Here is a 13,730-nt window from a genome sequence, read left to right on the forward strand (position 1 = left end):
AGAAATTAATATCTATATCCTTTTACCATGTCTGGGTCAGTGCCTGTCGGTCATTTTCTTTGCCTGCCCAGTTTGGAGTTGTAGACTGAATTTGACTTTTCCTACAGCTTCTATTTTCTCAGAACTGCTACATTTACCATTTGCATAAGGTTTCATTTTGGGAACATCATCATTCATTCTCCTTATATATATCAATGGGAATTAGATTAGTTGATTATTATATCATATCTAGACAGAAAGAAAAAGAGAGAGGGAGGGAAGGAAGGAAGGAAGGGAGAAAGCAAGGAAGGAAGCCAAATGTGTAAATATGTATTTTGAAATACCAAAATAGGTATATATAACATATTCCACAGAGCAATATCTTAAGCCAGGCAAGTTTGTGTGCCCCCCAACACCCCAACTCCCTCATTTAGGGTATCTCCTTATAAATTTTCTGTCTGGATTATCAGGCCCTCAATTCCATTAGAAAAGTGTGCTCAAAGTACTCTATGTCCAGACCTGGTCATTAGTGAGTTCTGGTTGATAGAAATGCCTATCTTAAATTTATCTAAGTTTCTATCCAGAGTCTGGGAATCCTGTGGTCAGCCATGCCATCTGGTTGGCGTATTTTAAATCTTTTTTTTTTTTTTAAAGATTTTATTTATTTATTTGAGAAAGAGAATGAGATAGAGAGCATGAGAGGGGGGAGGGTCAGAGAGAGAGGCAGACTCCCTGCTGAGCAGGGAGCCCGACGTGGGACTCAATCCCGGGACTCCAGGATCATGACCTGAGCCGAAGGCAGTCGCTTAACCAACTGAGCCACCCAGGCGCCCTGGTTGGCGTATTTTAAATGCAGATTGGGATCTGGGTACACCTGTGCCCATTTCTTCTCATTGGGACACTCTGATCTTCTACAACTGCCCTGCCTTGACCACCACATACACTCATTTTGTTGACCTGATAACACAGAGGAGCTCTAGGTCTAGTGTCCTTAACATGTGATAGGCCTTGCAGGTGAACCCTGGTTCCAGGAGCAAGCTTGATGAGGATTTTTTTCTGCTGACTGGAGTGTGTGTGTATATATATATATATATATATATATTTTTTTTTTTTTTTTTTTTTTCCATTTCCAGAATGGTGCTGATGACTTGATTTTGTATCTCATTCTCATTGGACTCAGGGTGAGTCAGGGCTCTGATTATCCATGTTTCACTACCAATAACCAAAAACACTTGGACTTTTACCTGTCCGTGGTTTGACTGAAATGTTCCTCAAATCTATAACACCCCAGGGCAATGGGGGTGATCACAGAAATCCTTTACCCTGTGTGTCAGCCGCTGGCACCAAGGGTTATCTCGCCAGTTCTCCTCTAAGTTCCACGCCATGTGTCAGGCAGTCTTCCTGTGTGTCTGTGCATCTTCCTGTGGCTTCTAAGACATTCACTTCACAATGTCAATGGACATTTCCCACAGATTTTCTTTGTTGCCTTGTGGTAACATCATGCTCAACTACATAGGTCGTAAGCATGTCAGACACTCTTGTAGCAAATGTGACTGCCTTTCCACGCGTGAGCCCTTTGCCAGCTCTCTGCTGTGGTGGTATGGAGAAGGCAGAGATGTAGTCATTACTGGAGATGACATTCTAGGAATGAAGTGATTGCAACCTAAGACGTTCAAGAGAAGAAGATGATTGGAGTTTACACTACAAAATGACAAATTTAACAAAATAAGAAAAAGAATCATCATTCACATTTTCCTGTGTAATCTGTGTAAGACTTGTATTTGTTATTGCCATCAATGGAGTACAATTATTCTTTTTGAGAGTCAATGGAATCCATTATTTCTGGCAGCATGGTAGATGAAGTAGTAATAAGAACTTATAGATCTAACATGAAACATATGGGAACCTCTAAAGCATGGAGATCTATATTGTTATAATACAAATTGGTTCCAAGGAGTCATATCATAATAAGGGAATCATTACCTTTTTCTCAAGGCAGAGATATGAAATTAGCCAAAAATGGTGCATTTATTAATAAAAAAGATAAAGATAGTTGTTTGTGGATCTTCACATGAAAAGATGGTGTCTGGACGGTATGAAAACTCTCCATGTGTGCTACTAAGATAAAAAAGTAAATAGGCAATTACCTCTCCTTTACCCACTATTCTCTGATTATTCTAAATCCTCATTGATACAGTACCAATATATACATATGGGCCCATAAATCTTATATTTTAAAATCAAGTTGTATATATCAAGAGGGACCTCACAAAGTGAGGCATAATGTGAAGTTTTATCTACTATGAATATCATACAATAGATAGATCTTTAGTCATCTTTTTTTTTTTGGATGGGTAGTCTGTAATGCTAGACATCCAGTTAGATTTGACATTAATCAATGTGGTAAAAAAGGCAAAAGAAAAAAAAATAAATTTCCTTCCTACCTAGAGTCCATTGACAAGTCCTTGAAAAAATTACAAGAAAAAAATTAATTTTCCTTACTACTTATAGCCCATTGACAAGTCCTTGAAACAGGGAGAGTGACTTTCCTCTGGGAGCTCAGCTACCTCAACGTTGGCACTTTGCTAAGGGCAAAAAGCAATCTTTGCTTAACATTATCCTGACCCCGCAGGATCCTCTGAGTCTCCTTTAAACATATAGAAATTCCTTTGGAAACTTCCTCTATCTCTACCCCCCAAGATAGAGGTTAGCAATCATCCTCCAAGCTTGTGGCCCACTGATATGCATCTGAAGAGTCTCCTGACTGAGCTTTTACTACACGGTAATAAATAACCTTTTCCTAACAATAGCTAGCCCCCTCAGGGTCCTGGAAACTTTGTTTCCAAAATACCTTGGAGGCTTGTGCTGTTCCTAACCCCCTCCCAACTTGAAACTATAGAATCAGTCACCAGTCACAACCCCAGTGCAGCTCTTTCTACCCACGGGTCCTGTCCCCATGCTTTAATAAAATCACCCTGTTTGCACCAAAGATGTCTCAATAATTCTTTCTTGACTCTGAACCCCAACATTTCCACATCAACATGATCCTAGATATTCTAAAGAATCCTGATTCTTGAGAAGGATCACATTGAATCTTACTATAAATCTTTGTTGAACATTAATTTCATTTTTCTTATCATTGCTCTTATTATTGGCAGAAAGAAAACTTGGAATTTTATTAGGAACTTCTGACCTCATTCACCTCTGAATGCCTAGGACAATGGCTACAGGCACTGCAAAGTTAACAAATGTTCGTACATGGTATTGTGAATAAATTAAAAGAAAATAATTGAATATGAATAATGAATTATTTTTATCTTTATTATAGTATAGTGTTTATGCTGCTTGATTATTTACTATAACACGTAGAAATTCTTAATTTTTTTTAAACAATGTTTTATTTAAAATCAGAAAAAAATGGAGGATTTCAGTGCAAGGAAATAGTTAACTATGTGGTATTTTAGGATTTCTGTTTTTCTAATGTTTTGAGACTTCCTGCTGAGGGCACTCTCTCTTTTGATTGTGTTTATTTTACCGTTAAAAAAGAGATATTTTAGGGTGCCTGGATGGCAGAGTCAGTTAAATGTCTGTCTCTTGATTTTGGCTCAGGTCATGATCTCAGGGTCCTGGGCTCCCTGCTCAGCAGGGAGTCTGCTTGCCTTCCTCTCCCTCTTCTCTTCCCCTGCTCATGCATAGGCTCATGTGCGCTCTCTCTGAAATAAATAAATAAATCTTTAACAAAAAAGAGAGAGATTTTAAAGCATATTTGACTCAGGCACTATCAGAGAGAGAGAGAGAGGAGGAGGAAATTATGGAATAGGATGTAGAGTTTGCACAGGAGGCTAGTTGTCCATAATGGAATATGAATAGGAACCAAGAAGGGTTCTGGTGTTTGGCAGTAAATACTATGGTCTTTCATATGCAAAGGAACCATCTGACCCATTGCTGGCTGTCTGTGCTGTGTGGAAATCTGAGACAATGGACTGTGTTGCATTAAATCTGACAACCAAAAGTTGCTTCTATTTTTATATTAGTAACTTAAGCTACATTGTAGTAGTGTATGTTGATTTACAAAGTTTTGATGATGGTATTCCTGTTCTCTGAATGTATCCATGGATAGTTAATGAGAAGATGCCCTGAGCTTTCCTTATGGAAGACAGTGGAAAAGGGTGGCCAGAATCACTCTACTGAGAGGATCATACAATGAGGAATCACCTCCAAATGAAGATGTGGAAATTGAGAGGAAGTTGAGAGTGGGGTGAGGGGATGGGTTTAGGCCAGCCAAGAATATGATAGTAAATGCCACACAAGGCAAGTAAGTCTAATTAAGCAGTGAGTTTAATTTTAGGAGACTTGAGTTATGTACCACATTCTGCCACTGACTTTGGTAAATTGCTTCACCTTTCTGAACCTAGATTTTCTCATCTGTGAAAAGAGGAGGGCGTAGAAGGTTGAATTAGATGCTATAAAAGGTAAATTCCACTTGTAAAGTGCAATCTGTTCTATACCACCTTTCCAAGTTTTGCCTGATATTTTCCAAATCCATTCTTGTTTATCACATAATGTCAATAAGAAGAACTGAAACCTTAAGATTAAATTTACATAGAACAAAGGCAAGCAATGCTACTTTAATTAAAAGTGAGATCCTGCTTGCATATGATAATTGAGCAAAGAATGAATGATTTCTGAGTCTAAGATGCAGCTGTTGTTCCATTTAACTGAGAAAATTAAAAAAAAAATCCATCAAGGCTGTTTATTTTTTATGTTATTTCAAAAAGGAAGTCAAGGAACTTTAGAACTGTAAAAAAATTTCAATATCCTGACAAGCACTGTATTCTTTGATAGCTACTGTGAACTATCTGGATATTACTATATTTATAGTATAATTAGTAAATTGTATTCAATATATTGATGTAGAATAATTTTTTTAGTCCTAGCATAATGCCTAGTATATAGAGACACTCAGTATATATTTATGGAATAAATGAATAAATGTATTTGAAAAAGTAGAAAACAAATGGTTAAAATTTTGATTCAGTCACATATTCTGGAGATAGTACCAGACAATTTTGAAAACATTTGGGTAATAGATTAATATTCAGGTTTCATCTGGAAACTTTCCAACATGAAAACTTAAGAATGTTTGCCATGAAACTGGTACTATTTATTACAACCATTAAGCAAAAGATTCATTTAAGAAATATTTAATAAGAATATTATAGGCGATGGGGAAATGAATACAGTACTGTTCTTTTGTACTCTAAATAGCATAAACTGTGTTCAGGATCTAGTCCGTAGAAATTGTTCTGAGGCTAAGAAACAGACCAAGGGAATCATTGGCAAACCCTGCAATTTCTTACTGAAAAGTTTGTCATTATGGGCAGACCAAGCCAAGAAGCATGAGAGCAGATGGTGAAATGCCAAGTATAAATAAATTCATGTTTCTCTCTAGTATCCTAAGCCTAAGGACTTGGATATGGACCAACACATACTACTGTGGACCCACTGAGGAGCAAAAATTATTCAGCAATGATCACAGTAAGGAATGGAATCCTGGAGAGTAATAGCAACACTTCAGCCATCTCCATTACAAATCCTTCAGGGTTTCTAGAAGGCTATTTGGAAGGCAGGGAACCTGCGGATGCACTCACTTAAAGTTAGCTCCAACTTCTGAAGAAGCCTCTGGAAGAGCCATTCAGAGCATTTCCTTTTTCTTTCTGTGCTTTTGGAATTTCCTACTCATCTATCCCCGCAGGTTATTTTGAGTATTAAATAAGACTGTTAAATAAGATTACTTTGAAAGATGTAAAATGCTCTTTATTATCATAAGTTCTCAATTAAACTCCCAAGTTTTCTTTGAGAAAAATGTCCCTAAAACCACCAAAACTTTTCAAAATGAATTTGGTTAGGGTGGTGATATTTGTGGAAACATGTTCCCTTTCCTTCAAAGAAATAGTGGTGTATATAGATAAAGATTCCAAATATTTTCTAGTATATTTTAAAACTTAAATGTAATATTTCACAGGTAACTTAATAATCTTTTAAATTGATTGTATTTGGGAACTGATAACTATATTACGTGGAAATAACTCAGACCTCTAATTCATTGGGTTCTACAATAGAGAAATACACAAGAAGCAATCAATTTAAGAGTGAACTAAACCTACAAGTGAACAAAACCTAGTAAAATAAACCTGCAAGAATCAATGGAGTAAATAATGATTATATAATGATGTTCACCTTATGGAAATGAGGCTCATCAATGTAAATTAAATAACTTAAAAATAATTTTCCAAATTGAACCAATAATACAATACCTAAATTGAGAGTTACTAGGTAAAGGGGAGAATAAAGAACTTATCCAGGTAGTTTTATTTAAGGAGACAGGTACCCTAGGGTTAGAGATTTCCCATTAATGAATGAATTTAATGATTTTTAACCGCTTAGTCAACAAATGATCCATGTTTACTGTTTGTTGTGTCCTGTGCTAGAGGCATTGATATAGTAACATAAGGGTTGATTTCAAATGTGCTTTCAAACATTTACACATATGTGAATATATACCTAAGGCAACAATATTGTTTTTTGATATAGAAAATATAAAAGAAACATTATCAGTAAAATTAAATTAAGATGTTTTCTTTCATTTTGTATAATCTATTACAATTTTTCTTAATTCATTATTTACAATCTTAAATTAGGTACTAATTCTAAAGGCTTACTTTGTGTTGCTATAACAATATTATTTTTCCTTTACCAACTACAAAGCCAAATCTTCTGAGAATGAAAATTTTATAAAGTTTTATGGATTATTGTGTGGCTATTGTGCTGAATTGCACTGATACCTACTCACTCCATTGAACAGTGGCAAACTCACATAACAACTCTTTATTAAACATATGTCATGTACCATGCACTGTGCTGAGCATACACAAAGATAAGATACTGCTCTCAAGGAATTTTCAAAGTAGTTGAGGGATAATTAGTTTAATAAAGTAGCATGAAATATACAAAATCATGCATTGGAATTTTGAGGTATATAAGCAGGCAATTAACCATCAATGGTAGCACAATCTACTGTTTCATGATTTAAATAGTATTGTGATCCATCAGTATGTACATGTGTGTATATATATATACCAAAAACAAAAATAATTTTTACTTAAGAGTTGTTGGCAGGGGCACCTGGGGGGCTCAGTTGGTCGACTGACTGCCTTCAGCTCAGGTCATGATCCTGGAGTCCTGAGATCGAATCCTGCATCCGGCTCCCTGCTCAGCGGGGAGTCTGCGTCTTCCTCTGACCCTCCCCCTTCTCGTGCTCTTTCTCTCTCTCTCAAATAAATAAATAAAATCTCAAAAAAAAAAAAAAGAGTTGTTGGCAAGAATACTTATGACTTTACTGTGGAAATGATGAGTGTTTCCATCAGTGGTATTTATCTTCTGCATTTTTTTATTGACATTAAACTTTTTTCGATTTGATTTTTTTCCACGAGATTTGAAGTACTTACCTTTGGAGAAGCTAAGAAACTATTAATAAATGGTCTGAACCCACTTAAAAAATACAGAATAAGTATTGCTGGGTTTCTTACTAATTAGTCATTTTTCCAAAATATTTTTATTTCCAGGAAGATAGATTTCCATAAAAATAAACTATGTGAAATGTCCTTGGCCAAAACAATCTTGAACTCGATTGAATGGATAAAGTATATGCCATGTGATACAGTCAAAATATGTTCTAGGTTCCTTTAAATTCATAAGACTGGGAAAAGTTATATATAACAATTTTTCCCAATTTACAAAACAAATAAAATTAGGGAAATATTTTAATTGATGGTGTACTTACTTTTTCAGTATGCTTTCCTATAATAGAAATGAGGATTCTCTACTTTCTTTGGATTATTTATTTATTTATTTATTTTTCTTTCTTCTTTGGATTATTTAGACATTTAATCATAAATTCTTTGTGTGTGTGTGTGTATGTGATATACATATATATCACAAATGTATCATATATACATAAAACCACATGCAGATTTTATGTGTATTTATTGCTTGATATGTGTATGTGTGTGTTTGTGGAAGACAATAGATTATTAATAAATTATTACAGTCTAACTCCAATGTTAAAATGCTTTATCACTAGTGTATTAAAGTATATAAGTTCTTTATTTAATCATTGGATCAGCCAAATTAAATGCCAGAATTAAGTTAGATACAGTACAAAGATGAATGACAAACAAGCTAGGTCTTCTCTTATTCTTTTGCTTATAATAGTAAATGAGGACAGTACGCTCTAATGGTTTTGCAGAGGCTAAAGCATTAATTGCCTGAGTGTTTTGGGGGAAAGCTTCATTGATATTTATCAAACTCATTTTTTAAAATTTGACATGTTTTAAATGTACCAAAAATGCATTTAAACTTAACATACTTGCCAGGATGGCCTCAGATCTTTTACTTTGAAGAAACAGAATTTAACAATAGAACTTGAAGCGCCCTTAGCAGCTCTACTTGATTCCCTCCCCCTCCTTCCATCCCCAGAGATAAGTACTTCCCCAAAGCTATGTGCGACATTTCCACACAGGCTTTAATATCTTAGCTATGAATATATGCACAATGTACTTTGAAATATTCGTCAGTCCTCTCATATTGCGCATCTCCTTCTGTAATGTGCCTTTCATTCAACATTTTTATATAAAGTCACATTAATGCATGCAGACTATATTCATTCATCTTAATCGCTGAATTGAAATATGCTATATACTATATTTTCTTTATCTACTTGCCTAGTGATTTAACACTCAAAGTACCACACCACTGTAAATAGTGGTTCAATGAGCATTCCTTTGCATGTCTCATTAGATTCATATTCAAGCTTTTTACTAAAACGTATATTTAGAAGTGGCATGGCTGGATCATGTGACATGGACATCATCAGCTATTCCAGATATTGCCAAGTTGCTTTCCAATTTCAGATCTCACTCAGCATTGCCTACACACTTGATATTCATGAAACTTTTGATTACTGGCAATCTGGTAGATTTGGAATGAAATGGCACTGTTTTAACTTGCATTTCCTCAATAGTAATGTGGTTGAGCAAATGTTCTTCTGTTTATTGCCAGCCAGGTTTCCTTCTCTGTAAATGATCTGTGCATATGTTTTCAATTATTTATTTTTTCTGTTATGTATTTCTGTCTACAATTCAAATGCTAATCTACTATGACATATATACATATACATGATAATATATACATATCTTTATTTTTATTGCATGTCAAATTCCATATGTGCATGGGTCTGATTTGGAAACTCTAGGTGCTATTCTTTCTATCTACATTTCTTTTTCTATTCCACTGCAAACGCCACAATATTTTAATTATTATGGTAATTAAATATTGATTTTCCTTTCCTCCTTTTTCTTGAGAAAATATTTGATTCTCCTAAGATCTTTTCCTTGTTATGAATTTTCCTTATAAATTTGAGCATCATCTTGAGGTTCTTACTGGCATTGACTTGAAAATGGATTGAAAAGCAATTGATTCTTTATAATATTGGGTCTTAAAATCCATTAATATTGCATCTTTTTCTTCTATATCCTTCAATAAAATTTAACTAATTTTTATATAGAAGCCTTGCATATGTATTGTCAGTTATTCTTAGGTACATGTGATTAATGAGACATGTTTATTTTTTAGTTATTTCTAATGAGTCATGGCTGGATATAATTGGATTTAATGAATATTGTTTTGCTATATTTTTCTCTTCTGTTCTGTTTTATATTTTTAAGTTTATTTTTGTTTTATTTTGTTTCCTCTTTTCCAAATCTTATATATTCTGCAAAATACTACCCACTATGGTCTATAGTTCAATATAGAATAGCAACTGTGGAGACTGACATTTTCCTGTTCATAATTATGAAAAGCAAATATCAAATTTTACCTTTTTTAGGTTCTTTATCTCTGTGCTCTGCACTAGAAATTCTTTACAGACCATGATCTCGAACAACCCTAGAGCTCCATTTATTTATTTTCCTTTCCTCAAGGACCACTATCTTGCACTGTCTTGTTTAATGTTTGAAAACTATTGTTTCAAATATTTTGTTTGTCTTCTAGCTTCTAGGGTGGATGGGCAAATTTCTTCCTGTTACTACAACATGGCTTGAAGCAGAGATCCAATTTTTAATTCTTAAAATAGTTTATTTATATTTCTTACTTCTTGGGTTGGCTAGATCTTTTACTTCAGTGTTAAATAGAATCACTTATTTGGGGTGTCCTTGTCACATTCCTCATCCTAAAGGAAGATGTTTAATGTTAGAAATGGATGATGTTTGCTCTTTCCCATCTTGCAAGATGGTGGGTGGAAAAGCTGAGAAGCTGGATGCTAAGGAAAAGAAACCTGAAGCCAAGAAGGCTGATCCTGGTGCCAAGGTAACCTTGGTGAAGGGGAAGCTCCACTATAGCTGAAACCTTGTCCTAATCAGAAAAATTGGCAGATATTTCTGATTGGCCAGAAAGGCCATATACAAGAGAAAGATTCAGTAGCTAAATCCAGCTTTGAGAAGAAAAAGAGAAGGTTCTTGCTACTGTCACTAAACCAGTTGGTGGTGACAAGAACGGTGGTACCCAAGTGGTTAAACTTCATAAAATGCCTAGATATTATCCAACTGAAGATGCACCTTGAAAGATGCACTGTGTGCTGAGGCACAGTAAAAAACCTTTCAGGCAGCATGTGAGAAAACTGTGAGCAAGTATCACTCCTGGGACCATTTTGATCATCCTCACTGGGTACCACAGAGGCAAGAGGGTGGTTTCCCTGAAGCAACTGAGCAGTGGCTTGCTACTTGTGACTGGGCCTCTGGCCCTCAGTTGAGTTCCTCTGTGTAGAACTTACCAGAAATTTGTCATTGCCATCTCCACCAAAATTGATATCAACAGTGTGAAAATCCCAAAACATCTCACTGATGCTTACTTCAAGAAGAAGTAAACCCGGACACCAGGAAGGCAAGATCTTTGACTCAGAGAAACAGAAATACGAGATTACAGAGCAGCGCAAGGTTGATCAGAAAGCTGTGGACTCATAAATTCTGCCAACAATCAAAGCTGTTCCTCAGCTTCAGGGCTATCTGTATTCTGTGTTTTCTCTCACAAATTGGTATTCTAAATTTCTTACAAAGAACCTAATTAAATAACTGATCCATCAAAAAAAAAAAAAAGAAAAGAAAAGAAAAAAAGAAAAAATGGATGATGTTTGCTCGAGATTTATGGTAGATGCCCTTTATGAAGTTAAGGTGTGCCATTTTATTATGGTTTGCTAAAAGTTTTATACAGAGTTATTTATAATGACTTTTAAATTTGATCAAAAGGTTTTTTTGCAATTAATATTTTCTCTTTTAATATGGTAATAAGCTGAATAACATTAATTTCCTAATTTCTTTTTTGTTTGAGAGAGAGAGACCTGTGCGTGAACAGTGGGTGTAGGGGCAGATGAGAGGGAGAGAGAGAATCTTAAGCAGGCTCCATACTCAGCACAGAGCCCAATGTAGGGCTCAATCTCATTACCATGAGATCAAAGCCAACCTGAGCCAAAACCCAAGAGTGGGACACTTAACTGACTGAGTCAACCAGGCGCCCCTAATTTTTTAATTTTGAACAATATGCATCCCTAACCCTGAAATAAATTTGTATACTTGAAATAATGTCCAATAAGGAATTATCTCCCTTAATCACTCCTGAGAATACTCTAATATTTTTCTGAGGATATTTGCATTTATTTTTATGTGTGTGACTTGCCCTTACACTATCATTATAGTTTTGTTCAAATTTAATAGTTTTTCAAAGAATCAACTTTTGTTTTTGTTTTCTGTTGAATCCGTATTTTATAGTTGCTGAGGTATGTCCTGTCCTTAATTTTTTTTTTAGTACTGTATCTATAGATTTATTCTGCTTTTTATTTGGGGTATAGCTATTGTAAAGCTTACTGATTCTTCTTAAAAATGTAAATGTTCAAAATCATACATTTCCTGTATTACAGCTACATTGCACAGATTTAACTTGTTATGGTACAGTGACTATCATTCAGTGACTGTCTTTCCTACTGGGCTTAATGATTTTTGACTTTACTCACTGATAAATATTCATTTTAAATTTTGAAATACATGTTCTTTAACATTATTTTTCTTATCAATTCTTTAAACATGTTGAAATGTGATTTATTGCAATTTTTTTTAGCAGAAATTTATTTTCTCACATTTCTGGCATCTAGATGTGTATTACTAAAATTTTTTTAAGCATTATATATATGCTTAGAAAGAACGTGGATTTTCAGAGGTTGTCACAGTGCCCTAAGGATGTCTATTCAAATGAGTTCAAACAATGCTGTAATTTAGATTGCTCAAATATTTTCTATATTTACTTACACACATTACACATACACACATACATATTTTATGTGTGCATATACACAGATAAATAATTATAAGCAATATAGTGATGTATTATGCAATATATACATAAAGATATATTTCTGTTGATCCAGTAAATAATAAGTATTTATGTACATGTATTCCTACACATATGCACATACTCATATATGTGTGTGTGTGTGTATATATATATATATATATATATATGTTAAATCCTTTTAAATACTCACATAAGTACTTTCGATATTTCTGACTTTACTTCTGAGAGATTTTTTTTTTTTTTTTTACAAATTGGATGTTCTTTGTTAGAAAAAGAGGAAAACAAGGATTTCTGGAGTATTTTGTTTATTTATTTATCTACTTACTATTTATTGTTCTAACTAACCGAAAGTCTGGGGTTGCCATTGATTAATGAGGAAGACTGCAGGTCAAGCAGTTTTAGTGGCACAGTGGTGCAGATTTTGATATTAATTCTATATAGATTTGGATATTTTAAATTTGAGATATGAACTAAAAATCCAAGTAGAAATGTCAAGTAAGCAACTGAATATTTATGTCTGGATTTTGATGGAAAAATGAACCTAAGAGTTATTTTGCATTTTTCAGAATGAGATTGACTTGAGAATGATAAGGCCTTTCTCACTGCTTTGTTTAAAATTATAATCTCCATTCCCAGAAATCCTTGCCATGCTTCACTGAGTTCTTTTTAATGTATTATTTACTTTTAAATTTTGCTTAGCAATCTTTCCTATTACAATAAAAGCTCTAACAGATATTTATCTTTTTTTTAAACTGTTGTAAACAAGTGCTGGAGTAGTTCCTGGCACATATTAGGTGTCCAATAAATACTTGTTAACTGAATACATTAATTATACTTTATTTCTATTTCTGACCTCTTATAGTTTCTCTCACTTCATTTAAATCAGAAAAAGACATCCCCCAGTTCCCAAACTTAAAGCTCATCTGTGTCATACAGCATTACTCTGTGAATTTAATTTTCCATATCGCTTTACCTTCCTGTTCCTTTGTGTTCTATTTCATTAATTGATGGCTTTATCCTTATTATTACTTTATTTTGATTTCTTTTAAATTTTGATTTGAATTGTTGGCTCAGCAATTTTCAGTTTTTCTGGTGCTAAAATATTTTCATCAGAAGCTATGCATTTACCTCTAGCTACTGTTAGGCTGAATCTCACAAGATTTGAAGTAGAATTAATTACTTTCATATTTTTCAATTGTAAGAATTTCATTATTTCTCTGATTATTTCTCCCCTTCTTTCATGAACTAATTTTTTAAGATTTATTTATTTATTTGGAGGGGGCAGTGAAAGT

General features: G+C 34.1%; 1 pseudogene; it reads left to right on the top strand.

Annotated features, from left to right (window-relative positions):
* The first annotated feature begins 10,326 nt into the window (after positions 1–10,326).
* LOC117998491 lies at positions 10,327–11,165 on the top strand (annotated as a pseudogene).
* The last annotated feature ends 2,565 nt before the right edge of the window (positions 11,166–13,730 follow it).

This window comes from Mirounga leonina, unplaced genomic scaffold (genome assembly GCF_011800145.1).
Source record: "Mirounga leonina isolate KUSES-001 unplaced genomic scaffold, KU_Mleo_1.0 Mir_418, whole genome shotgun sequence".
NCBI classification, from domain to species: Eukaryota; Metazoa; Chordata; class Mammalia; order Carnivora; family Phocidae; genus Mirounga; species Mirounga leonina.